The 27,664-nt window shown below is 49.1% G+C and overlaps 1 protein-coding gene and 1 long non-coding RNA gene across 2 annotated transcripts in view; one reads left to right on the forward strand and one right to left on the reverse strand.

Annotated features, from left to right (window-relative positions):
* Window positions 1-27,664, forward strand: part of LRRN2 (leucine rich repeat neuronal 2) — a 94,039-nt gene that overhangs the window by 2,896 nt on the left and 63,479 nt on the right. The window lies entirely within an intron of this gene.
* Window positions 27,308-27,664, reverse strand: part of LOC125624920 (uncharacterized) — a 40,713-nt gene continuing 40,356 nt past the window's right edge. Inside the window, exon 2 of the long non-coding RNA XR_007353435.2 lies at window positions 27,308-27,626. This is a non-coding gene — a long non-coding RNA (uncharacterized LOC125624920). The remainder of the gene's footprint in view (window positions 27,627-27,664) is intronic.

Genomic DNA, 27,664 nt, shown 5'->3' on the forward strand with positions numbered 1-27,664 from the left:
AATCCGAATCTGTATAAGGAGACTTGTGGGTTTGTTTGAGATTGCCAGTTCCAGTGCACAGCCCAATGCAGCTTGCCTTGCAGCCACAAGAGGTCTGATCTGGCAGCCCAGAGGCAGGGCAAATGCCTAGCAAAGCCAGGGTGAGTTTTGCCTGCATAAAGGCTTCAGGGTCAGATCCTCTGCCTTTAAAAGATTGAGTTGATACTCACAGTAGGGTAACGAAACCAACTCTCAGTGCTAGCATCACGATCCTACCATGCCGCCTGCTCCCCAATCCCTTCTCTGCTCAGGGGATCAGGGAAGTCTGGATTCATTGATCTGTCCCCTGTTCCCGGCTCCCCACTCATGGATGGGAAACACAGCCTGATCCTCTGATTTGACTCCTGCTGTTGGCGCCCCCCATAGTTGTGAGGGAACCCCCCTCATCTGTCTCCTACTCCTGGCTCACCATCCTAGGTCACCCCAACTGACCCCCACCCTCCAGTTCATAGAATCACAGAAATGAAGGGCTGGAATGGACTTCAGGTCCATCTAAATCATCTCCCTGTGCTGAGGCAGGATTCCATATACCTAGACCGCTAATCCAGTTCTAAATAAAGGGCCTGATTCCCAATCAGTCTGCAATCTGCACCCTCTTACAAAGCGTGTGTCAAACGCTACCAACTCAGAACGCACTGGCTCACTGTGTGGTGGTGGTGTACAGGGGTGAATGCCAGCATTTTGCAACCACGCCGCTCTCACTTTTGCACTAATGTAAATGGCTACCCATGGTGCAAGGCCAGGGAGACTCTGACTCCTCCAGAGGTGCATTGATTGCTGGGGAAAGATAGCCGACGGACAGCCTGGGGGCTGTTATTCATTACTAGATCAGGCCCAACTTGGGAGCAGCAAGGCAGGCACTCACCCTGCTACCCTCTTTGTCCAATAACTGCCCTCCTTGGAGAAGGGACATTGGTGGGTCTGAAATGAGCCCAGCTAAATATTGCTGTCCTACTATTAATCCCATTCCTTTCATCTGAGTTATTTTTGACAAGGGGATGTGTATTCCCCCACCCTTACATTGCAATCTTGCCCCTTATCTTCTCCCATAGCCGTGTGGCTGTAATGTAAAAACAAGGAAATTGTCTATCGCTATCGGGGGTGAGGGGGGGCGGAGTGGGTGAGCAGCGATAACGCTACCTGTCTTTATGAAGTGGCGTCATTAGAACCCTGATAAAATTCCGCTCGCACAATGGAAATTAAAGTGGTTTGTTGAGTAGGACCCTTTGTACCCAACCAGAACAGATCTGATCTTGTTATGCATTATGTGGCACTGAGCCACATTATCTGTCACATGCGCCCGGAGATGTGTCTCAGTTCCAGGGAGATAGTTGTGAGGGCGGAGGGAGGGAAGAACTTGCATGCAGGATACAGAGCGACACAGCGCTGCCTCTGCGTTCCACTGCATGGGCACATTCAGCAGAGTTGGAACCCTGCTGAGCTCCCGGTGGCATCCAGCAAGAGATGTCTGCAACTCTGGGCATAGCAAGGTCAGCACCTAAGTTCTCCACACAGGAAGCAGAGGAATTATTGGTTCGAGGGGAATATAACTGGGAGTCACCAGAGGAGATTAGGAAAAGGGGAAAATTCTGCCTAAACTTCAGAAGATAACTTCCTGACAGTGAGATCTATTAGCCTGCATAATCACCTCCCAGAATGAGTGGTGGGAGCCCCATCGCGTGGCACATTTAAAAGTAGGCGGGGAAGGCACAAATTCCCAGGGACAGATCCTTGACTGGTGAAAATGGACTCAGTTCCATCTACTACAATGGAGCAATGCTGATTTACCCCAGCTGAGGATCTGACTCATATTCCTGGCCATCCCTAACTGATATAATTGTGTGTGTAATAAGCCTAAGAACCAAGAATTAGCCAGAGATGGAGATGGGAGAACCTCAGAAGGCTTGGGGTTCGGTCTAGACAAGCACTTTAAAGGTTGGGTGCATCTCTGAACCTCGTGAGATTGCAAAAGTGGGCTGAGGGATTTGATTGGAGCAGCTTTTCCTGGAAGTTTTCCCATGCTGCCTTCTCAGATGATGATGATAGGCTATGGGACTCTTTCCCCATGGGTAAAGTTACCTCCAGCCTGGTGCACTAAGGATCTCTCTTTGCCTACACTTTTCTTACTAGCTGAGTCACTGTGTTCCACTGGAAGATGGCCACTAAGCACTGACCTTGCTTCAGATTGCAGGTGATTGAAAGAGTCATAGAGAGTTTCCTAGGAGGGGAATCGCTGTGATCCTCATTTCTTTGCATATGCAACTGACAAGTTGCATTGGGACAGACAGCTAGATAGAAAGGCAAACAAAAGGATGTACTGGACATATCCCAAGAACAGCTTTACACATGATATTCTGGCTTGTCTACTTCCAGCTGGAAGCCAGGAGTTCAGAGGCTGCCATAAAATTAAAAGGAAGTGGCGGGGAGAGAGTAGGAGATTATCCCAATGTTTCTCAGGCTACGTCTACACTACGAGCTAAGGGTGTGATCCCCAGCTCATGCAGACATACTTTCGGTAGCTTGGTGAGAACTAGCAGGAATGTAAGTGACAGTGTAGCCACCATAGCCCAGGCAACTGCAGTGGCAGCATGGCTCAACCGTGCCGAGTACAACCCCCCCCCCCCCGAATCCCATAGGTACACACACTGCGCGGCTAAGGCAGGCTGCCGCTCCAGCTAACCAGGCTACCGCAGCTCGGCTACTATTTATACTTGTGCTAGCTCTCACCCAGTACATCTGTGCGAGCTGGGGATCGCACACGGGCGCCTAGTGTGGACATAGCCTCAGAAACATGCTTCAGTCTGACGCTGGGAGGAAGGTTCCACCGTGAGGAAAGTTCTTTTCACCCATCCACAGTGCGGGAGCGACGGCAGCTTCGGATCGCCATGCCCTCAGCGACTCTGTCGCATGTTACTGTGTTGCGGTACCATGTTGCAGAGCTCACCTTGAGCCAGTCCCCTAGTTATGTTGGCTAGTCGTAGATTTATAGATTCCAAGGCCAGAAGGGACCACTCTGATCATCTAGCCTGACCTCCTGTATAGCACCAGCCAGAGAACTGCCCCAAAATAGGCCCTAGAGTCACCCCTGAATGCTGCAGGTTGGACAGTTTCCTTGGAACATGGCAGTCCAGTTGCACCTAGCTGACTTAATGAAATCCATAAAGCTATACCATTTTACATCACTGAAGACCTGGCCCTGGCAGCCAGAAAGCGATCCCAGAGGGGCCCATGTGAGGGGCTTGCTAATTAATTCCCTGTGTATAGAAGCTTGCTGCAACCAATCACTTTTGCAATCCAGCCCTTTTGCCTGGAAACACACAGGAGATCAGTGTTTCGCTTGGACTCTGTAGGCAATGAGGTATGAGCCATCAGAGCACTGACTGATGAAACATCCTTCTGCTTCTTACTCTGGAGTGGGAGGTGCCAGCGACTTTCTCTGATTCTGCTAAGCAGCCTCCTGGAAATGAAATTGTCACTCCCAGGAGAAGTATCTTCCCCTATCCCTTGCATTGGAAACTGCAGGTTTCTGCCCACTTCTGGAACTGGAAACCCCCCAAAAGGACTAGACCCTGCAAATCAGGACGATGGCGTGCAAGCTACTTCTCTGAAGCGAATTAAAACTAAAGCAAGATAAAAGTGAATGACACCAAAATTTACCTTTAAGAGGAAGGATGGTCTTGTGGTTAAAGCTCTCAGTCGGGACTCAGGAGAGCTGGGTTCAGGTCTTAGCCCTGCCACAGACTTCCTGTCTGACCTTGGGCCAGTCACATGGAATCAGATTTTCAAAAGTGCTCAGCAGCCATTGCACTGGCACATCATCACTCTGTGCCTTAGTTTCCCATCTGTAAAATGGGGATGATAATCCTTCCTATCTCTTGCCCTTTGTACATCATGTTTATTTAGATTGTAAACTCTCTTGGTCAGGGACTGTTCTATGTACAGTCCCTAGCACAATGGGCACAAGATTTCAACTGGGGCCTCTGGCTCCTACAGTAAGACAAATCCTGGCTCATATTTGTCCTCTCATAGAGAAAATCCAGGTGAGTTTATGGACAAGGATGTGTCAGAGATGCAGACAGGGGTTGGAGTTTGCTGGGCTGAGTTGGTGTGATGGGAAGCACAGCTAGGCACATGGTGAGTCAGAAGTTTTTGCTTCTCTTCTGTTTAAGGGTTGACCCTGCCCTTGGACTTTGGATGTACACAGTGCACATCCCTAAAAAAACTATGGACGCAACTTGCAAAGGGGACTTGGATGCCCAATTCCCAGGGACAATTAAAATAATCTAGGTCCCTAGGTACCCCACACACAGTGCCCCCTGCCACCGTTCCCATGCCACAGCCCTGGGGGTGACAGTAGGCTGATGAATGGGGCAGTTCACGCTTCTTGGGGCTATTATTTCAGGGTGTGTGGACTCAGGCAGGCAGGTGGCAGGCCATGCAAGCTTCCTCCCTTACCTCAGCCAATGTAGTTCAGTCCTAACTTGCAGCATTCCTCCTTTTCAAGTAAGGGTCGTACGCACACACCTGACCTTCTGCAACCCCTGCTTTTCCAGTAATGGATCACCACACATATTCTCCAGTGCACCTCAGTCCAGACCTCCGCAGTTCCCTTCTGGGGCTCCCATTGCCCTGTCAGTGCACCTCAGGCACCGCCTGATACATCCCGCAATGCCGAAGCCTTCCAACATCTCTGCCAATGCACCCTGATCTTGTACACCCCTGCTTTCCAGCCCTGAGTCCTTCCCATGACGCTCCCGGATATTGCAGAACGGCCCTGCAGTTTGACTGCCTCCCATGCTTCCCAGCCCCCACGTTTTTTCCAGGGGAAAGAAAATGAGATGAGAGAGAGAGAGAGAAAGAGAGAGAGTGCTGTTTAAAAGCCTGAAGCTGTTCCAGGGCATCAATCAGTGTATAGGCAGTAAAATATACGTGCAGGTTTGGAGATTGTTGATGGGGTAGAGTATTTTGCGATACATATATTTATTGCTGGTTTTGTAAAAGGCTGTTCCAATGAATGGGTTTTAGTAAGGCAATAAATGGTAAAGAAAATTGCTCTGATCGCATCTCAGACCATCTAAAACCATTAAGTCAATGGGGGCCCTGCAAGCCCCTCTGACTTCCACTTCTCCCAGGGGGAAAGGCAGGGTCCAGCAGGGATCTAGGTGGGAAGGTGTGTTGTTGCTTATATGAAGCTGACGTTTACATTATAGAAGCAGCTCCCACAGAGATGGAGGGTCCATGATGCTTGGTGCTGTTCATGCACAGAGTGATAGACACTTCCTGTCCCAAAGAGCTTGCAGTCTAAATATCCAACTGGAGGGAGGGAAAACAGAGGCAAAGAGAAGTGACTTGGTTTGCCCCTGGTCACACAGCCAAGCTGAGAATAAAGCCCAGGTTTCCTGAGTCCTGGTCCTGTGCCCTATCCACTGCCTATCCACACTCCCTTTCTTGATCCCTATGGCCCTCAAAAGTTTGTACGCTTGCTCATTTGTGAGCGACAACTTCTCTCCATCTCAGCGTCAGCCATCATGAGTCACTGCTCCAAGACATTGTGGCATTTCCAGTGCTCCTAATCCCCGCTGAGCTTGATGGCAGGGGTGCTGGAACAATTTTGATAGTAGGGGTGCTGATGACAGAAATCATGGAAACCATGTATGTGGCATTTGTTATTACTACTGCAAGCCAGGCGGTGCGGCAGCACCCCTTGTTCCAGCACCACTGCTTGATGACATCCCCTGCCTTGATTGGGAGCATTTAAGATATAAAGGGCCTGATTCTCCTCTCCCCTGCACTGGCATAATTCAGGAGTCGCTCTCCTGATTCCAGTAGAATTACCCCAGCATGAAACTCGTGCAAGCAAAAGAAGAATCAGACCCAACAGATCCAAAGCTGCTGCTCATACTCACTTGGGGTGAAATTCAGCTCTGTGCAGAGCAGCCAGCCCAAAGTCTACTATGCCCCACTTGAGTCCCCTTGAATATAGACCACTGCACATGGGTGAATTTCATCTTCTAGCCACAGGGCATCTGGGATTAGGGATAGGCAGATAGTGCAAATATCTCCCTCCAGATGTTCATACAGATTTTCAAATGAATTCAGTTCAGCTGTGTTCATGCCTAATGGCTTTCCATGAGTATTCCAGCCAATGAGTTTACTGGCAGGAATGTTTGTAAGGGATTATTGAAGAATATTTCCAGAAAGAGTTCTGAATTTTTACTCACAGCTATTTGCAAGGGAAACCTGATTCTAAGTGTTATGTACATCCAGTCAGGGAAACAGCAGCATGCCATGTGGCCTGTTGTGGCCTATAAAAACAGCTTGAATTTCAAATGTCAAGCACTCACTGTGAACTGTTTGCAAACAAGGTGTGGAGCAAGAATTTTGTGCAGAATCTGTTTGGTGAATAATTTTGAATAACAAATAAATATGGGAAAGTTGGGATCTGTTCCCAGACAATTCACAAAGGGCTTAATTGGAACTTAAGTGGTGCTTAGGGCTTATGCTGGCTCTTTGCAGTGGGTGCATTTCACCCAAACAGGAAAAAGAGACAAACTTAGTCAATACATTACTCATGTTGAATTATTCATTCACCAACTCTACTCAGATTTAAAGCCATTTCCCCCTCTAGCATTCTGGTATCCTCTGACCCCAATGAGACTCTAGTGATGCTCATTAGAATTAAAAGACTATCCCCAGGTTCTGTTATAAAACTGTATTTTGTGGAGTTTATAACCAGCCATAAAAATTCTCTCCAAGATTCAAGTTGGCACACAAGGTCTGAGCTTGACTGTCATTGTTTTCCCTTTTCTGTTGACCAGATGTGAGTTGTTTGTTTTAAAGTTCAAGCAGGGGAAATTATTTTATACTAAAAAGAGTCTTTTATGCTTCTGTGAAAAACGTAGTATCACCTGCTTTGATTTATTTTAAAAGCCTTAGTAAAGCATCTATCTCCAACATGGGGCATTTTAACAAACCTCCTCCCAAAGCTAGGAAGAGAACTCAGGCTTCCTGACTCCACTCACCTGTTCTAACCAGGAAGACACACTGCCTCACAAAACCAGGAATAGAAAACAGGATCCCCACTCCTGTGTCCTAACCCATCAGCCACATTCCCTCACACACAAAAAGAACCCAGGAGTCCAGACTTCCAGTTCTAATTAGTAGATCACACTCTTCCCTTGAGAAGACTAGACCCCAGGAGTCCTGACTCCCAATCCCCTGCTCTAACTTCTAAATGAAAGGAACAAGGAAAAAAACCCAGGAGTCCCGAGTCCCTGTCCTCGCTATGTTTTGTTTTTGTTTTTTAATGTACAGGTGGGAGAGACAGTAACTGCCTGTGTGCATTACAGTGCTCAAGTAGCATTGCACTAAAGCCTAGGATATGTAATTAATGACCTCTTCAATACACACCTCAGAGCAGAAAGAGACCCCATCTAAAACACTTGAGAGGAATAGGAGCTGGGGATGCTCCATTGTGACACTGCTGGGTTTTACACAATCTCCCACTGCCACCATAGTAAGCCAGAAAGGCTCTGAAGGGCTATCATGCAAACGATCCCCAGATTACACTGGAGTATCATATTCCACCACTGAGATTTGTTTTTATTGTTTTTTCCTTTTTATTAAACTGCCATTGAAATAAGACAAAGAGATTTCAATGACACTCTCCAGACATCTTTATGGCTTTTTAATTTTTTTGTTGGCTCCCTCTTTGTTTGTAATCCCGCCCCCCCCCAAGGAGGCACAACAAATATATCCTCCCCCTGGCCTCCCGGATCTTTACTGAACTTGTCCCTTTCCATTTGGCAAACAGTGGATTTTCTTCATGTTGTTTTCTGTGTTTAATGGAAGTTAAACGAAGAGGGTTGTTTATGTTTAAAAGTGATAACTTATGCCCCAAATCTATCTCCGTTTATGCACCCGCACCAACGAAGCGGCTAGTGCTGCAATGTGAGAAATAGCAGTGATTACTTCCCTGCTGGTACAGAGCAGCAGGACAGCTGCAAATGGTGGGGTTTGGGTAGTGGGGGAGGGAGGTCCTACAGAAATAGGTTTTCTTTTAAAAATTGCTGGTAAGTTTAAATGATGGGGGGAAACACACACGAAACTATATCTAAGTAACATTGGTTGTTAATAATGGGATATGCTTCCTTTCACTACTTGATAGGGCAGGGTTTGCTCGGCCAAGATTTCCAATACAGGTCAATGCAACTGTTGCCTGAGTAAGGGCTGCAGGATGGGGCCCCTAGTGAGTAAGGATTGGATGCTGATTGGTGCTCCCAGGTAGATGGAGAGATGGTTTGATGGCTGGGTCTGGCTATAGCGAGCACAACACGAATGGACAGATGGATAGAGGGACATATGTATCATTGGAGGGACTCTGGAGTTACACTAGTGTCAGTGAGAGCAGGGTCGGGCTCGATTTGTGTATAGTACGCACAGCCCAATGCAATTTTGTTGTGCATAGGGCCCTTCATGCAAACAGTCTTCCTTACAAAGTTGGTGTGGATAACCTATTTACAGAGTTAAATCACTTTAAAAAGCCAAGGGGAAGAGATGTGAAGAGCCAGACGCAAAGGAAGGTAGAGAAGTTGCTCCAGCTTCCTGTGGCCTGAGTCCTCCATTTGCAACGTCCTACAGAACAGAAGATGCAATCTGCTTTGCCTTTGCGCACTTGCAGGGTCTGATTCTCCCTTGCCTGACCCTTATGCAGTCATTTATCTCAGTGCAATTTGGGGGTGACGCATGCCCATTCTGATATGGCAGGCACCATGCTGTGCCCCACTTTGCACTGATGTAACCTGTTGTCATTCTCTGTATTACTGTAGCGCCCAGCCATGGACTACTAGACCCCAGGGTGTTAGGTGCTGTACAAACGCAGAACAAAGACAGTCCCGGCCCCAAAAAGCTTACTGCAGAAGTTATAGGGCAATGGAGAATAAGCCCCCGCTCACGGGGCAAGAAGGAGCCCGGGGAGAAACTGTGCCTAGCAGAGGCACCCTGCCCTCTGTGCTCCTGGGAGGGGTGGCGACAGCTTTGCCCCTCCTCTCCTTCCCCCCAAGACCTGTGGTGTAGACAGCCCTGTACAGACTGAGATACTATTTCATTATCTTCTGTGATGTGTTTTCCATGGGGCCAGAGCCAGAGCCTGAGCCTCAGAGCAGTATAGCTCCAGATCAGATCAAATCAGTATAGCTCCACTGCCTTCACTGCATATGAGAGGCTTTGCACTTCTAACGAAAATCTGAAAGAACTAATTACACAAACAAGCACGACTATCAGGGTGAAAGCGATGTCTATAAATCAGAGACAAACTGAGTGATATTTTTGAAAACCACGTGCAGTGTCAGAACTAGCTGTGGGTAGTGTGTCCACCAGCAGGGGGAGGTGGAAAGTATCGGACGTGCATGACTGCAGGTAGCTCACAGGAGAGCATGGCCATGCTCAGCAGTGAATGTCTAATTCCCATAGGAAATGAAAGAGAGGGCAGTGTCTTCTCCTGCTCGTAGAACAGAAAGAATCCACGCTGGTAGGTACAGTAAGCCAGATCCTCAGCTGGTGTAGGTTGGCATAGCACCATTGGCTACAGGGGAAATTCTGAGCTGAGATCCCCAATTGGTGTAAATCAAGGTCACCTTATCATCCTAGATTAAATTCTAGCCATACTGAGGTGAATAGCAAAACTTTGCTTCACTTCACTGAGGCCAGAATTTTACCTTCTGTGTCAGATGACTTCACTATAACTATGCTGCCTTACACCAGCTAAGATTCCAGCCCAATATTTTCAGGGAACATTATTGTATCCCAGTGACAGCCAGACTTGTGCTTTTCTGGTTTGATGAGGACTGGAACAAGCTTTTTCATATTTGTGGGTGCTCTGCAGGGCAGATCCTCTGGAAAAGAATATCACTGAGGGGGGGAAAGGGCAGTCATCATTCTAAAGCAGCTGTGGCCGCTGAAGAAAGAGGTCTCTCTAATTTGATTCTTAAGAATGGAGGAAAAAAAGCAGAGAGCAGCCCAGAATGGAAAAGGTGACACTTTTCTAAAGTGTTTCTCAAAATGAGCTTTGGAAAATGAGCACTGGAAGAGGCAAGTCATTGTCACTCACAGCTCAGGAGTCAAAGCAGGGCAGATGGAAATGGCCAGTCAGCACAAGCTGAAAGCAAAATTATTACATACCAATATAGTGTACAGTGCATTGGTGACTGGGATGCTGCTTGACCTTGGCATAGGCTTTCCAGTGAGGTCAGATCTTATTGTGTGATTTTATTGTCCAGAATCTCAGAGTTCCTCGTGCCCTTCAGTTTCAATTATTTTTTTTTAAATGTATTTCAATAGCTCCTTTCATCTAAGGATCCCAAAGAACTTTGCAAAGAGAAATGATCTTAGTCTCAGCGGTGGGAGGTGCACAGTGAGTGCATACTGACTTTGCACAGGGACACACAAAGTGTAAGGCTGTGGAGACTCAGGACCAGAGAAGGTAAGGCCAGAATTTTAGGAGGCTCAGCACTCACCGTGGAGGAGTGATTATCCAAAGATCTCAAAAAGAAAAGGAGTTCTTGTGGCACCTTAGAGACTAACCAATTTATTTGAGCATGAGCTTTCGTGAGCTACAGCTCACTTCATCAGATGCATACCGTGGAAACTGCAGCAGACTTTATATATACACAGAGAATATGAAACAAAGATCTCAGCTCCCATTCAGGCACTGTCCTTTGAAAGTGGCCAGGTTTGTCAGGACAGTTCACAATGCTGGCTGTTGGGTTGCAAAATCCAGCCTTTGGTGTCACAGTGGGAACTGCTGGGCACTGCTGCAAGATCTGGTCCAAATAGTGGGGGCTGAGCTTTAGAAATCAGTCCCAACGTGACTTCCTCAAGATCACACTGAGAACGAGTGGCGGAGGGAATCCTATTTGTTATGATATTTGAGGATCACCAACCAGGCCCATAGCTCACTTTAGGAATCTAGCAAAACAGACAACCACTAGTTGCCGTAGCAGACAAAATCCTCTGCTAATGACGAGTTCAAATCCCTGGAACAGATTTATTTCAGCAGAGGTACAGAATGCCACACCCCAGTGATCAGGTGGAATACGAAAGGCCAAAGGTTTGGCTACATTTACATAGACAAAGACTGTACATAAACAAAGGCAAAGCTTAAGTCTCAGCACAGACTTTGTATACCCAAGATGACACCCTACTTTTATCAACACCCCCTCTTCTGATTCATTATATAATCATATAGCTGATCAAACATGAGATTTTGCATGACACACAGCATTATACAACATGTTTATCTGCTTATTAACAATAACAAAGCTCTTAATCTTATTATTTGACAGGGATTTTTAGGACTTTCCCTGTTTATCCTGATTATATCTGCCAGGTCACCATAACTTGATCCTTGTCCTGTACCCAAATCAGGGACATTCCAAAAACTGAACAACAGGAAGTCAAATAGGTTTTGTTTGCACTCCTTCTCGAAAAAGGTTATTCAAAGGCCACACTAAAAATGAACCCACAATTATATTGAGTACGCATTTTATTATATATTAATAACTAATGTGTGATCCATTAAACCCATTTAGGCCCTTACCATTTTATATGAGGTAAATTCACCTAATCACTGTTTCACCTTCTCACGCTATTTGTTAGCCCTCTACTGTAATCACCAGACAATCTCTCCGTTTGCAAGGGAAACGGAGTGTGTCATGAAATGCAATCCTGGTGATGGGATTCCAGCACATGCATCCCCCTGCATTGGCTTAGAGATGGTCCAGCTTCAAGGGCATGATGAAAATAGGCTACTGGAGCTCCCTTCTGGAGAAGGAAGGCAAGAGAGGAAACAGACAGAGGGGGAACTTTGATCGTTCCCTGGACTGAAAGAATCAGCTACCCTGGTCCCATAACAAATATAGGGTGAACCCCCACACGTACAAAATGAGAGCATTTGATACCCTTGCGGTGCTACACAAGTCCACAGAACGTGTACAGTATAGGAAGGGCCAGGACAGGCATCTCCCTTGTTTACCTTGCTTGTGTGCCTCACTCTGCCCTGGAGGGACCATGTCACAGGGTACTCTACTCACCGCTCGACGGTGCCTCCTCCTGGCCATTCTGGGGATTAGCTCTGCCTGGCGGGTGCCCTCCGTCATTCTCTGTCTCTCTCTCGGTCTGCAGCCCCTCTCTTGCTCCAGGAGCTGCTGCTTCCTCTTCGTGACTCAGCCCTCTGGCCAGGTCACTAAGCGGTTTTCCCTTCCTTTCCAGGGTATCAAAATCTTTCAGGAACCACTGTCCCAGGCAGTCTTCTCATTCACTGCCCCTTCATGGTGCCACTTCCCCCAGCCCGCCCACTACACTGGGCTGCAGCCCAGGGACCCTACAACAAGCAGTCATGGTGTGCATAGTCCCGAACCGTACTGCTGTATCCCTGGACAACTTTCTACCTCGCCTTCTCACCCTCACAGCGACGGCAGCCCCCCGCTGCTCTCAGGTACTGCCCTGTACGCAGGCCCCTCCAGTTCTTGTCCAGCCGTGCTTCATCCCGAATTAATCCTTGCTCCCTGGCTGCTCCTCCAGGTGCAGTGAAGGCGGTTAATTGACACACCTGGTGGCCACCTTAACCCCTTCAGGCCTTGTGTGGGGTGGACAACCCACCACAGACCCCCTCTAGGGGCATGAGGGGAACTTACTCTCCAGGACCCATTCTCTCCTCCTTGGCATCTCTGCTCAGAGTGCCAACAGTATAGGGAAAGGGAGGGAAGATATGGGCTTTGAGCTGTGGCTGCCTCTCCACAAGGACTGGGGATGAGACCAGTTTATGCGTCTCACGCAGGCTGCTGGAGAGCTGTGAAACGGTGACCTCGGTGACGTCTACACGGCAGCGCGTCTCAGAGCCCAGGTCGACTGGCTTGGGCTTTCGGGCCTCACGCCACAGGGCTAAAAATAGCCGTGTGGACATTTGGGCTCCGACTGGAGCCCGGGTCCTGGAACCCCATGAGCGGGGAGGCGGGGCGGAGGTCTCTGAGCCCAACGGTCTGCACGGCTATTCGTAGCCCTGCAGCCCGCGCCCATGTCGGTCGAGCCAAGCTCTGAGACTTGCTGCGGCGTGTCAATCGTTGGCTGTGTAGACGTACCCATAGAAGCGGAAAGGTCTGTGTCCCTCACCCAGCACTCTTGGCTATTCGGTCTGCTGCCCCCACCACACACACACAAAATGGAGGACAGCAAATGGGGAAGTTTTTCTCAGCATCAGCCATCCAACCCGCCAGCTGAGGGGCCTGTGAGCTGAGCTGGGCCCTGAGGCCACGCAGCACCTAGCAGGGTCGGGCCCTGAATCATTTTGCACTTGAGGGGGGACAGAAAGGTGAGGTAAACGGAACACGAGCGAAGGGGGGAGGGGCAAAGTCCTTTCGCAGGTGTTCTGAGGTAGTGACTCCGGAAGAGCAGCCCTCCCCAGCCCACCCCCCAGTTCTTCCTCTCCCTCATGGAGTGGTATGAACGTAATCTGGAGTTGGGATACAGCTGATGCATTGATCGCCTGGGGCTTAAAGCACACAACGGTCAGGCTTAACCCATGCATGCAGACATGAGGCTCACGCATGCACTCACACATGCCGACGCATACGCAGGCACCCATGCATACACGTACACGCATCAAAATGCAGGCAGACACTCGCACGCATACATACATGCCCGTCTGCACACGCCCACACGTGCACACGCCAAGGAAAAGGGGCTCTATAACAAAGGCTTTGGTGTTCCTTGCTGAGACTCTGCCTGGCCGGTCTGAGTATTCCCTTCATAACCACGCAAGCTCCCTTCTGCCCGGTGCTTTGTCTCCCCCGCCCCATCACCCCGGTGCGGCTCAGAGCTGCTCCTCTCTTTCTAGCATGTGCCGTGCGCACACCTGAGGAACGAAAGAATATGGCCCCCCGGAACATTGGCCGAAAGCTGTGAATGTCAGTTGCCATGACAACCTTACATTTTTCTTGCACTTCCTAATGACTTATTGGCATTTGTGGTAATTTACAGCTCTCTCTTCGGCAGCTAGAGATTGGCTTGTCTACCCCACCTCCTTCCACCTCAACCTCTTTTGCTGTTAGACATGTTAATTAAGCTGAATTGTGAAAGCAACCGAGCAAGTCTCACATTTCACCCCAGTTTGATGTTTGGGGAATCCACCCCTTCCTCTCATGCGTGCAGCCAACCTTTCTAAATGGATCTACCTCCCTTCTCCCCTCCATAGTACTCCCCACCAGCACTCTCCGAGTGAAACAAATAGACAGGGATTCATTACCCAGCTTGTGGGGAGGTGCTGGTGGTAAATCACTGCTTATTTTGTTCCTGCCACGGCTGGGATGAGGTGAGCAGGATATCTTCATCAGGGATTTGCTTTGGAGTCAGTGCCACTCTCATAAGATAGGGCAACCCGCCGTGTTCTAGTGTAGGGTGACCAGTGTCCCAATTTTATAGGGACAGTCCCAATATTTGAGGCTTTTTCTTATATAGAAGCCTATTACCCCCTACCCCCATCCTGATTTTTCACACTCGCTGTCTGGTCACCCTACTCTAGTGTGCTGAGCACAGCAAGAATCACTGGGGCACAGAGCGAGCCTCCATTTTTCTTCTTAGCCTATGTGCAACGTGCCTCAGGTGGCGTGTGACCAGGATGCATCAGCGAATTTGGGCTGCTGGGGGGATCATTAGCTTCCCCAGCCTGGGCTGGGTTCTGATGGGGAGCGCGACATGAACGCCGATCCATGCCCCGCCCCCCCCCCCCAGCTTCATTTAAAACAGTAGCACATTCCTAGCCCTTGTGCTGGCGGCAGAGAACAGTTTGAAAATGTGACTCCTAAGGGTTCAAACACCAGAGGGCAAAACAAACAGACAGGCAGACACCCACCCGCCACCCTCAATTTATTACTTTTAAAAATCTTGATTTATTTTTAAGCCACTCCCATGAATTTTGGAGCCTGATTCGCGGTTTTGGAACACTTGGCTTTGGCAAAATACCAAGCGTGTGTCTATACTGCAGTCATGGGGTGGGAGTGCAGGACATGTAGACCTACCTGAGCTAGCTGTCCTCAAGCTGGAGCAGTGAAGATGCAGCAGCCTGGGCTTCATCACGGACTAGCTGCCCACGTATGTACCCAGGGTCCCAGATGGGCTTCACTGCTATTGGTCCCTGAGATAGCTAGACTTAAAGCTAGCTCAGGTATGTCTACATGATCTTACTACAGTTTATGGGACGGTGGAGGGAGCTGGCTCTGAATACCCCGTGGTTCTAATCACAGAAACAGCTGCAGGAAAGATGAGTGCCTCTCAGGTGTGCCCCGCAGCAGGGGAGCCTGTCCTCAAATCAAAACAACTACAGCAGGACCAGAGAGACTGGAGGAGAAGACAGGCAAACAATCAATAGCAACCGCACTGGCGGTACCATCCGACACTGCACTCAGTCCTCATAGGCTCTAACTGAGGTCAGGGTGCATGTTGGGATGTGCACATGGGGTTTGTGGCAATGGGTGTGGTGTGTTTGTTGTGGGTGTGGTGTCTCTGTGCTGTGCTGTTGGGCTGTGTATGGCTTTTGGGTATGGCTGCATTGTGTGTCGGTGTGTGTGGTATGTTTGTTGTGGGTGAGATTTGCATGTGCTGTGGTGTCTGGGTGGAGGTGTTTGAGGTTATGGGTGTGAGTGTGTTATGTGGGTGCAAGTGCGGTGTGTAGGTGTACTGAGGTGTGTGTGTGTGTGCGTACTGGAGTGGGTATGGGATGGTGGATGTGGATGTGTTGGTGTAATATACAGTGTGTGGAAGGGTGGGTGTACAGTGATGTGTTTGGGTGGGGAGTGTTGGTCATTAATGTGTTGTGTAGGGGGTGTGTGTGTGTTTGAGATTGTGAGTGTAGATATAGTGCATGGGAGGGTGCTGCACTGGGTATGAGTATGTAAGCTTTCTGATTGTGCTGTCACTTGTGATTCATTGAACAATAACGGGAGGAGGGAGACCACACAAAGAAAACTGTCCATGTGTAATGCCAGAATAAGGCCATGTCCTACCTTAGAAGTGTGCGTGTGTGGGAGGGGGTGTCAGGTGAGGGAAGGCAGAGAGAACTCCATACAGATGGAGGGTCAGATGGCAGGTAAAAGCGGATTCTCCTTTGTCCTGCACCGTGCTTCATTTGCTCCAGTGCAGAGCAGCTGTAAGATGTCACCACTCTGATTTGGCACGCTGTTTTACACTCACTTGGCAACTGGTGTGAGTGACCACGGCAACAGAGAACGGAGCCCACAGAGCCCTGGTCTGAGCATTGGCCGATACGCCTGTTTCAAGGCTTGCTGCCAAGTAAAGAGGTTAAGGCACTTGTCTGGGACCCAGAAGTTGTTGCTCAGTTCCTGGCTTATCCCTAGACTCCTTACGCAGGTCATTTTGTTCATAAAATTGTAATGAATTTAGCTCTCCTCAATACCAATAACTCATCAGCCACTATAATGCAGCTACACTATAACCAGAATCTTGTCTTCACCAAACCACAGACCAGATCCTCAGCCACTGTAAATCAGTCTGTCTCTGCTGAAATCCACGGAGTTACATTGCTTTATGCCAGCTGAGGAGCTTTTTGTGGTAGGTGTGATGCTTTCTACAAAATCCTTTGCCTATACCTTGTCTGGCCTAATTTTAGATAACCCAAGTGGTGGGGCTTTCACCACCACACTGGGGAGACAAAGCTGCAGCTTAATAGACCTTGTTGTCAGAAATTTACCCCACAATATTCAATCTCAATTTTCCTATGCTCAGTTTAATCCTATTACTCCTAAACAACCCTCTATGGACCACTCTAAGTGGTTTCTTTCCCTTCTGGCTATCAGCAGCATGTCATAGCAAGGTGGCTGGCTTATGTTCCAGCAATTGTAACAGGGTTACTCATTGTCTGTTTGTCGCTGGGAATTTTCAGACATCATAGATTATGTGACAGCACATGTCCTGCATGGCTTGATTTTTATTCTCCAACCACTTCTGTAGAACATCCTATCTTCTCCTTAGTGAAATGTAGCACCTCAGTTAAAACCAATGAGTTCTTTTTTTTTATTAATATATAATACGATTTTGGATACCTCTTCTAGATTTATTGTATTGGATTAGATGTCTGTTAGTTATTTACAAACTTTACCATTCAGTGTAGCAGGATAGGCTATGTGCATCAGTTCCCAGGGTGGGTTTGAGCCACTAAGTCTTGCTAAAAGAAAAGGAGGACTTGTGGCACCCTAGAGACTAACAAATTTATTTGAGCATAAGCTTTCGTGAGCTACAGCTCACTTCATCGGATGGTAAAAGCACTTCTTGTAGTTTATCTTTAGCAAATCTATAATTTAAAGGCATTTGTTCATAGATTTTAAAACCAGGAGGGACCATTATGATCATCTAGTCTAGTGGATCTCAAACTACTCTTTATGGTGATCAATGGATGAAAAGCCCTGCAGAAGACCTAGGTATAAATAATAATGATTAATATTATTATTTCATTCCCAGCTCTGGCAGAGACTCACTGTGTGACCTTAAGCAAATATCCTAGCCTCTTTGTGCCTCAGTTAATGTGTGTAACATTATTTAACCACTTTATAAGAGGTGTTGTAAAGCATCTTGATATCTTTGGATGAAGGGGGGAAGACATGTGCCATAAAGGTCAAATCCAGCCCCACAGATTCAACCCCTGTTTCCTGAGGCCCCTCTTGGACATGAGGTAATTCTATCGAATCCACTGGAGTTACTGCCAATTTTACATCAATCTGAGAGGAGAATCAGGCTCTTAAAGCTGTTATCATCTGCTTATGTGGGAGGAGTTTGGTGGGAGTCCTAGTTCTCCTTGACAGCTGTCCTGGCATCTCAAACACCATCACTGCCAAGACAGTGCTGCAGAAACTTGCATTGATGTGGTCCATGATGTCAATTACTAGAAAAATCCAGTCTCCGACCCTGTCAACCTGACTCCTCTCATGAGCACATCATTTACAGGCAAGCAAAATATTATCACTAAGCTACCAGGATGTGATGAGACACCAGTGCATGGATGATTTTGAGTGAAATGGTGTCAATTGTCAGACAGGGGGGGAAAGGCCATTGTAGGGAAGAAGGAGACTTGAGAAAAGAAAATGTTTTTTCATCCCTCCATGACAGGCTTCCCCACAATCGTCTGTTTAAAACTTCAGGGGCCAAAAGAGCTCAGTTCCCATTTAGTCACCTACATAAAGTCCAGGGGTAACATTTTCAAAAGTACCTAAGTGACACAGCAGTCTGTCTGACTTAGGAGACTACAGCATTGGCTGCCCTACGAGCATTTTATCATCAGAAGAATATTGGTATCCGATACTGGAAAAGAGCTCCTCGCCTGGATGCCACAAGCTAACCAGCAAAGTGGTGCTTTGTCCCAGTGTAATAAAAGTACTCCCCAGGAATGAAACAATCTATACGTGTAAAAGCACAGCTTTGCCAGTATAGTTGCATCTACCCTAGGAACATATTCTGGCACAGCTATGTCAGTTGGGATCACACATCTTCACACCCTGACTGACATAGTTATGCTGGCAGAAGACTGTAGTATCGATATTTCCTGGGTCTCATTGAAAGTAAGAGGGACTTGAGCCCCGAAGGGTATGTCTACGCTGCACCTGGCTCAGACTCAGGTGTGAGCCCAACCTCCCCCTGCACCGTTCACGCACAAATCTTTCTGACTCAAGCCAGTAAGTTCTTCAGACCCACCTTTTGGGGAGGGGGGAAGTGATATCTGAGCCCAAGTCCTGCTGAATCTCTGGCCCTAGCCCTATTATTTTGCAGGGTGGACGCAAGCCTGGGTCCCCAGCAGCAGAGGGCCTGACAGGTGTCAGCACAGCTGTGAGACCTAGGTCCAGCAGCATGGGCACCCAAGTGCAGGCCTGGAAACAGCGAGTCTGCAGGCATGAGTTCCACAGTCCCAGGTTTACAACGCAGTGTAGACACAGCCTAATTACCGACACCTCTTTTGAAAATGGTACTTAGGATCCTAAATCACTTCTGAAAATGTTACCCCAGATTTTCAGAAGAGCTCAGCAACCAACACACATCCAGCATTCTGGGCTCACCTGCAAATCCAATCACTTATTTAGGCGCTGAAATGCATGCTGAGCTCTCTTGAGAATCTGGCTCCAGATGTGCCCTGTATGATGCTGGACCTCTTCTCCTAGTCTCTCCAGAGCCATTAACGGTACCCATCACTCTTCCTTTCTTCCAGTGAACAAGTGCCACCAGCAGCAAAAGCTGCTACAAGGTTTCATTCCCACTATCCCAGCCCCATCGACCGAAGAGACTAGAAGGGATCAGGAGGAGAATGGTAGACAATCCTTCTTAATTAGAGATTAGCCTGATCTGAGTCACTTACATGAAATCATGTTGCTGTCCTCCTGACCTTGTGGCTTTTAAAGATTAACCCACCCGGTCTGCACTCTAGAAGCTTCTGCTTGGTTCCCTCTTTGCATGTATGTGGCATTGTCTGCTATTGCTAAAGCTACCCAGTTAATTGGAAACTCCATTTGCTGATATGCAACTCCTCGCTGAAGCTTCTGCCATGCCCTGCGCATGGGATTATCTGCATTCACTCTGCACTGCTGTCCTCAGACAGTTCAAGGAGTGTGGGTTGCAGCTGGGGTCATTAGCATTTCACTCTTCTCTGGGCGCTTGGTAGCAGTCACCATCTATTTGTCAGCTGCTGGTGAATCTGCCTTGAAGGTGATAGGCCTGTTCCATTCTTAAGAGGCTCATTTAGTCCACAAATGAAGAGACAAAGGAGACGAAAATTGCAATGGACAAGCTTACATGGGGTGGTTAAGTGTGAGTATTGACACCATGACACCTGTCCTGCAGCTCCTGCTTCCTGCAGCTCACCAGGAATTGGGGGCAATCTCCCTGCTATGAACTAGCTATCACCACACTTTTATTTCCTCTCCCCAATAGAACCTGTCAGTCGAAAAGGGCATGGGGTAAAGAGTGAGAGGCAGAAGCAGTGAGCTCAGGGGTGAGTCTGAATGTGATAGCAGGATGCAAAACAAAGAAACATCTGTATGGCAGCTCTGGAAGAAAGGGAATGATGCTGAGGAGACAGCCCTCTCCACAGCGGGGATCAGCTAGGTTTTCTTTCCCTCCTCCCACAGAAGTGGATGTCACAATGCAGCCCTCTAAGCAATTTGATGCTAAGTGCCTTGTTTGAGTCTTTGTTCCCAAATCTCCCTGTCCGAACAGGGAGGGCCAGGATCCCAGGTCTCTTTGCCATCTGTGCAGATGCTGTTAGGTGATGCTTTTAATTTTTAAACATATTTCCTTTCGTTGAAAGCGAACCCATCATTAAAACCAGGGCCACACGAAGATGCAGTCTCCTGCATCTTGCCTCTTTACTGGGCTCTTTTTTTGAGACACTTCCCACCTGGGGCTAGGCTGCTTAGTTAAAAAAATATTGTTTCCCACAACATGCATCTCTGGAGAAATAATATAAAATGTAAAATTATCTCTGGAGAAATAATATAAAATGTTATAAAATAATATAAAATGTTCCATCAAGGTTTGGATTTTAATTACATCCAAGAACTTTTTTTCTGACTTTGTTTAATAATCTTTCCCACCCACCACTCACCTCCTAGATTAAAAAAAAAAATTAAAGAGCCTTAATTTATTCATCTCAAAAGATTGACATCAAAGCACTGCAGCCCTGGAACATTCCTGCTTAAAATATCTCTGGGTAGGAGGCAGGAGCATTGTTAAGTGGGTAGAGCAGGGGTGGGGAATGGAAGGTAGGACAATTCAGTTCTATTCCGGGTTTGTGTGAGATTAGAAAATGCGTCTGTAAGAGACTTGCCTGAAGTGGCCCCGGTTGTGCAAAGATTTATGCACATGCTTAACTTTATGTATGAGGGGTGAGGTCCTGTGCTGTGCCTCTTAGAGGTGAACTCAGAGTTGCAGTCCAGAAGGGGGAGGGGGCTAAGCTGGAATAGTCCCCCCCCCCCATTATTTAGGCAGCTCTGAGGTTCTGTTAAAGTTACAGCAGCTTTGCTGGGCTGCAGTGCTGCTCAGAATTACCACAGTGCTGCATGCTGCAGCCACACTCTTAACTGGCCTTTCCCACCCCACCATTCCCCCTACTCCAGGGTTTCTGGGGGGGTCCTCAGAAGGCAGCTTAGGCCTGTCATCCACAGTGCCCGAGGTGGGGGAATTCTCCCCCAGCTAGAGTCAGGGCTTCTGGAAGCTTGCCCTGTGCTGCACCTGATCTGTGGGGAGGGGAAGGAATATAAATCCTCCTGCCCCCGGGCATGAGCCAATCTCACTATTGGGGGTGGGGTCTGGAGGGAACTTTCCCTGGCCTCAGGTTAGTAGCCATCACTGAGCAGCCTGCAGCTGATGCTGATCACTATGGGAGACAGAATTCTAGGCTAGGGTGACCACTCATCTAATCATGTGGCAATTCCCCTGCTCCTTTGGGGGTTGGGTCCGTCTGGTCTTTGGGGATGCTAGGCTGCCATTTTTCCCCAGCATTACCTACATCTACATCTTGCTGCCTTAGACTGCTGCACTCTTGTTCTGGGGATGTTCTGCTTTGACTCTTCACAGGAGGAAATAACCAACCTCCCTGGGCAGTGCCCCCTCGTCTTCATCCTCTTTGAATTCCACAGCTCACATTTACTTCTCCATGACAGTGCTGTGTGGCATGCAGCCAGCTCCGTTCAAAGGCAAGGCTTTGACATTGCCTGGAGCTCCCTCCTAGACAGGCTACTCCTGGCTTCAGTGCTGACACGTCTCCCTGGTCTTGCAGAGGGGGAAAAGCTCCCCAAAATAGCAACACTGTGAGAGCCTCAGCATCCCAGCCCTTCCGCCCCCACTCTGGCTTGCTTGTCTGCTGTGTAGGGAATACTGTCTCCGCACCAGTTCGAAAGGCCAGCTGGGGATAGTCACTTGGGCTGATGCAGCAGTAATGCACCTGCAGTTGTGCTAGCGAGGAAAAAAATTACCTTGGCCATCAATCTTCTTGCTTTAGGGATAAGATGCTCACCAACTGGGCTGCAGAGAGAGCCTTTCTTCACCACGCAGTGCAGTGTCACACAATTAGAGGGGGACATGGCAGGGGGGGGGGAGGGAGGGGAGCAAGAATGGTTACACCTTCCTATGAAACAGCCAACAGACAGGTTACCAGACTAGAAGGACAGCCCCTTCCAATTCTTATGCTCTAATGAAAGGTGCAAACAGCTCTTGGTCACATGCTGATGTACTGGGTGTGGAATTCATTGTGGCTTGTTCGCTGGATCAGAAGGATGCAAAAATAAATGCAGGCAAATAGGAAGGACTTATGTTAATCCACATGCATCACAAGACATTTTGCTCACAGGTTTCATGCATCTGTGGTCATATTTTTCAGAAGTGCTCAGCACTCAGCAGCTCTAAGTCCATCGGCTTCATTGAGGTGCCTAAATGGGAGCTGAGCTGTTCTGAAAATCTGGCCCCAAATGGTTAACCAGGACCTTGCTCTTTCTTGTACACTGTGGAAATAGCCTATTTCCCTTACTTGCATCGACTGATCAATAAGATGTTTCCATATGCTGGCAATATACAGATGTTGTATACCCAAAATAGACCAATTCCATGTCACCAAAATATGTGGCACACAACTATATATGTCACAATTTCAGTGTACGCACACTCATGCACACACACGAGTCTCATGCTTATTGTAGATGTTGCCATTTCCTAGTACATGTATATATATTGTGACAGGGTCGGGCCAGATGGCTACAGGAGAGTAATAGAAGGCAGATATATTAGCCCCAGGCTAAGTAGGTCCCTTTTCCCTGGGTAAGGTAACAGGGAAGGTTCCAGAACAATCAGGAAACTTCTGGAGACAATTAAGACCGGCTGATTAGAACACCTGCAGCCAATCAAGAAGCCGCTAGAATCAATTAAGTCAGGCTAATCAGGGCACCTGGGTTTTAAAAAGGAGCTCACTTCAGTTTGTGGTGTGCGTGTGAGGGGCTGGGAGCAAGAGGCACTAGGAGCTGAGAGTGAGAATGCGGACTGTTGGAGGACTGAGGTGTACAAGCATTATCAGACACCCGGGGGAAGGTCCTATGGTGAGGATAAAGAAGGTGTTGGGAGGAGGCCCTGGGGAAGTAGCCCAGGGAGTTGAAGTTGTCGCACAGCTGTTCCAGGAGGCACTCTAGACAGCTGCATTCCACAGGGCCCTGGGCTGGAACCTGGAGTAGAGGGCGGGCCTGGGTTCCCCCCAAATCCTCCCAATTCCTGGTCAGACACAGGAAGAGTCGACCTGGACTGTGGGTTCAGAAAAACGGCCAAGCTGAGGGCTGCTGTGAAGCTCCAAGGCGAGCAAATCTGCCAATAAGCGCAAGACCCACCAAGGTAGAGGAGGAACTTTGTCACAATATATATATATATACACACACAATTACTATTATTGTCATAGCTTCTATAGACATACAGTCACATACTTATCAAGTTATCCTCATGATCCTCCAATCGTGGACTAATATTGACATCAAACCTCATGGCTGCAGCCCTAGTAACCCTCCCGGCTCAGTCCTGCACTTGAAAACATCTGAGCAATCCATTCGAGATCCAGCAGGCATTTGTGTCACATATCACATGTGAACGGGAAAGAACTTCATGTGCACTCTGCTCGGTGGGATCTCTATGGAATAATGCAATATTCCCCAGCGAGAAACAGAAGAGACCATGTTTGGATCTGGAGTAAGTTTTGGATGGGGTTTTTGAGGGTTAGGTGTGTGGGTTAGGATCAGCTCTGCAGCTGCTGAAATTTTGCAATCTGTGCTTATAAAACTTTGGCCTCAAATTGTCGCCATCTGTCAAGATCTGCAGTGTGAGATTTTTTTCATCATCCTGGGCCACACCCGAGGCGAAATTCTCTGCTGCATAGATTGATTGTAGCTCCTTTTGGACACAGAGGAGCTGTGCCCCTTGTGACGAAGTGGGACTGTTCTTAATGTTTCCTCTGAATAGTGTGGGGGTGCCTCAGTTTCCCCTAGGCAGTTCTTAAGTATCTAGGTGGTGGGGTAAGGGTGTATGATCATTGCAGTGCCCTAGAGGGCATGTGTGTGCAGGAGTCTGGACACAGAGAATGGCCGACACCCTGTTTCCTGGCAACTGATGGCCTGGGCCCTTCCCCCCTGCAAGGTGAGAGCTGAAGGGTTGGAGAACAAAGGAATCAGGTGACCTCCTGGCCCGGGAAAGGAACAAAGCCCAGAGGAGGAGGGGCTGGAGGGGTTTTTCAGTTTGGGGCTGGCTGGGACATGGAGTGAAGTGCAGACGTGGTTGTCTGGCTCACTGCCCCCCAGAATGGACCCAGCTGAGGGGTCCCGTTCTCTGCACCTGCAAGCTCTGTTTTAGACCATGTTCCTGTCGTCTAATAAACCTTCTGTTTTACTGGCTGGCTGAGAGTCACGTCTGACTGCGGAGTTGGGGTGCAGGACCCTCTGGCTTCCCCAGGAGCCCCGCCTGAGCGGACTCGCTGGGGGAAGCGCACGGAGGGGCAGAGGATGCTGAATGCTCCGAGGTCAGACCCAGGAAGGTGGAAGCTGTGTGAGCTGCGTGTCCTGAAGACAGGCTGCTCACAGAAAGGCGACTACCCCAGAGTCCTGACTGGCTTCATGGGGAGCAGTTCCAGAGCATCGCCCAGGGACTCCGTGACAACTGGTGGCAGCGGTGGGATGTACTGCACCCCGTGGATGGCGCTTCCTGCAGTAAGTGACTGGGGAGCAGTAACACGAAGGGGGATTGCCGAGGACCAGGCCTGCTGAAGGCTCAGAAAGGAGCGGTTTCGGGGGGCGGTTAACCCCTGGGAGTGTGTGACCAGCGAGAAGTACTGTGCAGTAATGGGGTCCCCCTGGGGACTGCAGTGAGCAGTCTCAGGGGCGGAGGAGTCTGCAGCTCGACCCTGGCAAAGAGGTGGTGACCTTGAGAAGGGCTGGCACACTAGGGGTTCTCCCTGGAAACCGTGGGGAGCTGAGAACACACGGGCCTGTGAGTCCACAACAACTTGGGAGGAGCGGAGTGATGGCCTGTCACCGTCTCCTTAAGAAGGACATTGTAACCCTGTGCAGAAAGAGAGGGTTGAGCATTGGAAAGTTCACCAAAGCACAGTTCATCGTGCAGCTGGAGGAGGATGACCGCTCTAAGGAACAGATTCCTGACCCCAACTGGGGCTATAGCAGGATCTGGGAGCAGCTGAAGCGGGAGCCAGGCATCGCCAAGACTCCTGTCCCCGACCAGACGAGGGTCTTCATGATCGGGTTCCCCATCGGGGGATCAAGACGGACGGGATTGCAGCTGAGTCTGAGAGAGCAAGAGGACCCTGGGAGACAGCGAGAGCCCGAGAAAGAGCTGCAGAAGCAGCAGCAGCATGAACTGGCGGTGGTGGGGCGGAGAGGCCTAGGGGACCTCCCCGGGGTGAGTGGGGATAGATCCCGGGGGGCCAGTTCCGCAGGGAACCTCGAGACTAAATTGCTGCCCCTGGTTAAGGAGGGGGGGGGTGTGGATGCCCACCTCACTGCCTTTGAGCAGGCTGGCGATTTGAACCAAGGGGACCCTGCGGAAAAGCCCCGGTGTCTAGCTCCCTTGCTGGGTCCCAAGGCCATAGACTCCGTCAGCCAGGTGGTTGGGGATGTGGACAGGCTCCCACTCCTGACCCCAACCTATATGTCTGTGTGGAGTTTCCTGGGGCCAGGCCCCCCGGACCTCCAGTGGGAGTAGAAGGTGATGGTCAATGGGGAGACATTCTTGGGGTGGCCAAAGGGCATGGGCTGCATAAACCTTCCCACATGCGGCCTGCGAGTGCTATCGACCACCCCTGATCTAAGGGAGGGCGTGAAACTGGAAGGGCCTGGTGTAACTCCTACCAAGGAATGGGAGAGATGCTGGGGCATCCATGGGAACGTTGGTGGCTTCGAACTTCCCCAGGTCACCGGCTAAAGTGACCCCGCTCAGTTCGATCTCGAAGGGGGGAGAGATGTGACGAAGTGGGACTGTTCTTAATGTTTCCTCTGAATAGTGTGGGGGTGCCTCAGTTTCCCCTAGGCAGTTCTTAAGTATCTAGGTGGTGGGGTAAGGGTGTATGATCATTGCAGTGCCCTAGAGGGCATGTGTGTGCAGGAGTCTGGACACAGAGAATGGCCGACACCCTGTTTCCTGGCAACTGATGGCCTGGGCCCTTCCCCCCTGCAAGGTGAGAGCTGAAGGGTTGGAGAACAAAGGAATCAGGTGACCTCCTGGCCCGGGAAAGGAACAAAGCCCAGAGGAGGAGGGGCTGGAGGGGTTTTTCAGTTTGGGGCTGGCTGGGACATGGAGTGAAGTGCAGACGTGGTTGTCTGGCTCACTGCCCCCCAGAATGGACCCAGCTGAGGGGTCCCGTTCTCTGCACCTGCAAGCTCTGTTTTAGACCATGTTCCTGTCGTCTAATAAACCTTCTGTTTTACTGGCTGGCTGAGAGTCACGTCTGACTGCGGAGTTGGGGTGCAGGACCCTCTGGCTTCCCCAGGAGCCCCGCCTGAGCGGACTCGCTGGGGGAAGCGCACGGAGGGGCAGAGGATGCTGAATGCTCCGAGGTCAGACCCAGGAAGGTGGAAGCTGTGTGAGCTGCGTGTCCTGAAGACAGGCTGCTCACAGAAAGGCGACTACCCCAGAGTCCTGACTGGCTTCATGGGGAGCAGTTCCAGAGCATCGCCCAGGGACTCCGTGACACCCCTTCATGGCAGCAGAGCGTGTGGCCCCTGAACTGGATCTGGATTATTGCCTGCTTTTGGTTTGGATCCAACCCAGGGTCAAAACAAGGATTTAGATTGAAGATTAAGGCCTTTGACTCAGAAGCCTCCCAAAACTGGGGGGCAAGGTTCACATTTAAGATTCTGGTTCACCCAAAGAATCTTGCCTACCTGTACCCTATTACTAATCTCTTAGTGTAGCTCTCAAAGCTAGCCCTGGGTGAAGCACTACCCTTTTGTTGTAAAGGGAGCTTGTTTTCAGAGACAAGTTCTGCTATACACAAGGCTCAGTAAACTGCTTGTTCACCTAGCCCTTGATAGATGGAACTCCCGGAACATATTGGTTTTGCGGAATGGGAAGTAATTTTCCTACAGAGGGCAGGGGGGAGGGATATGGCTCCCTGTTTAGCTGTTCCTTTGGGTTTGTTGCAGACGTGCTAATAAAGTGTGTGTGGATTGACAACAGCCCAGGCTTGTAGCTGGAATGCCAGCATCACTGTTTAATAATAAATGCCAAAGGGAAATCAGGATGGTCTGTCACTTAGTGAAAGCATGCTTGGACCTCACAACTAATTAACCAGGAGAGAGAGAGTTCACAGGACGTGCCACATGTTGGAGTATAGTGGTGATTCCTTTAGCTGCTGTGTTCAAAGAGTGGGAGCCATCCAAAGAGGAAATGTGCAGTGTGTAAAATGCAGGGCTGCTTTCTCTATTTGGGTCCATGAGTGGATCTTCTTAGAGACCCCCAGTCCTCCAGTTATTCATGGAAACTGTTCTATTCTGGCTGGTTCCCTGAAGAGGATATAAAAATAACCATCAGCTAAAGGCAC

Source organism: Caretta caretta, chromosome 21, assembly GCF_965140235.1.
Source record: "Caretta caretta isolate rCarCar2 chromosome 21, rCarCar1.hap1, whole genome shotgun sequence".
In the NCBI taxonomy this organism is placed as follows: Eukaryota; Metazoa; Chordata; order Testudines; family Cheloniidae; genus Caretta; species Caretta caretta.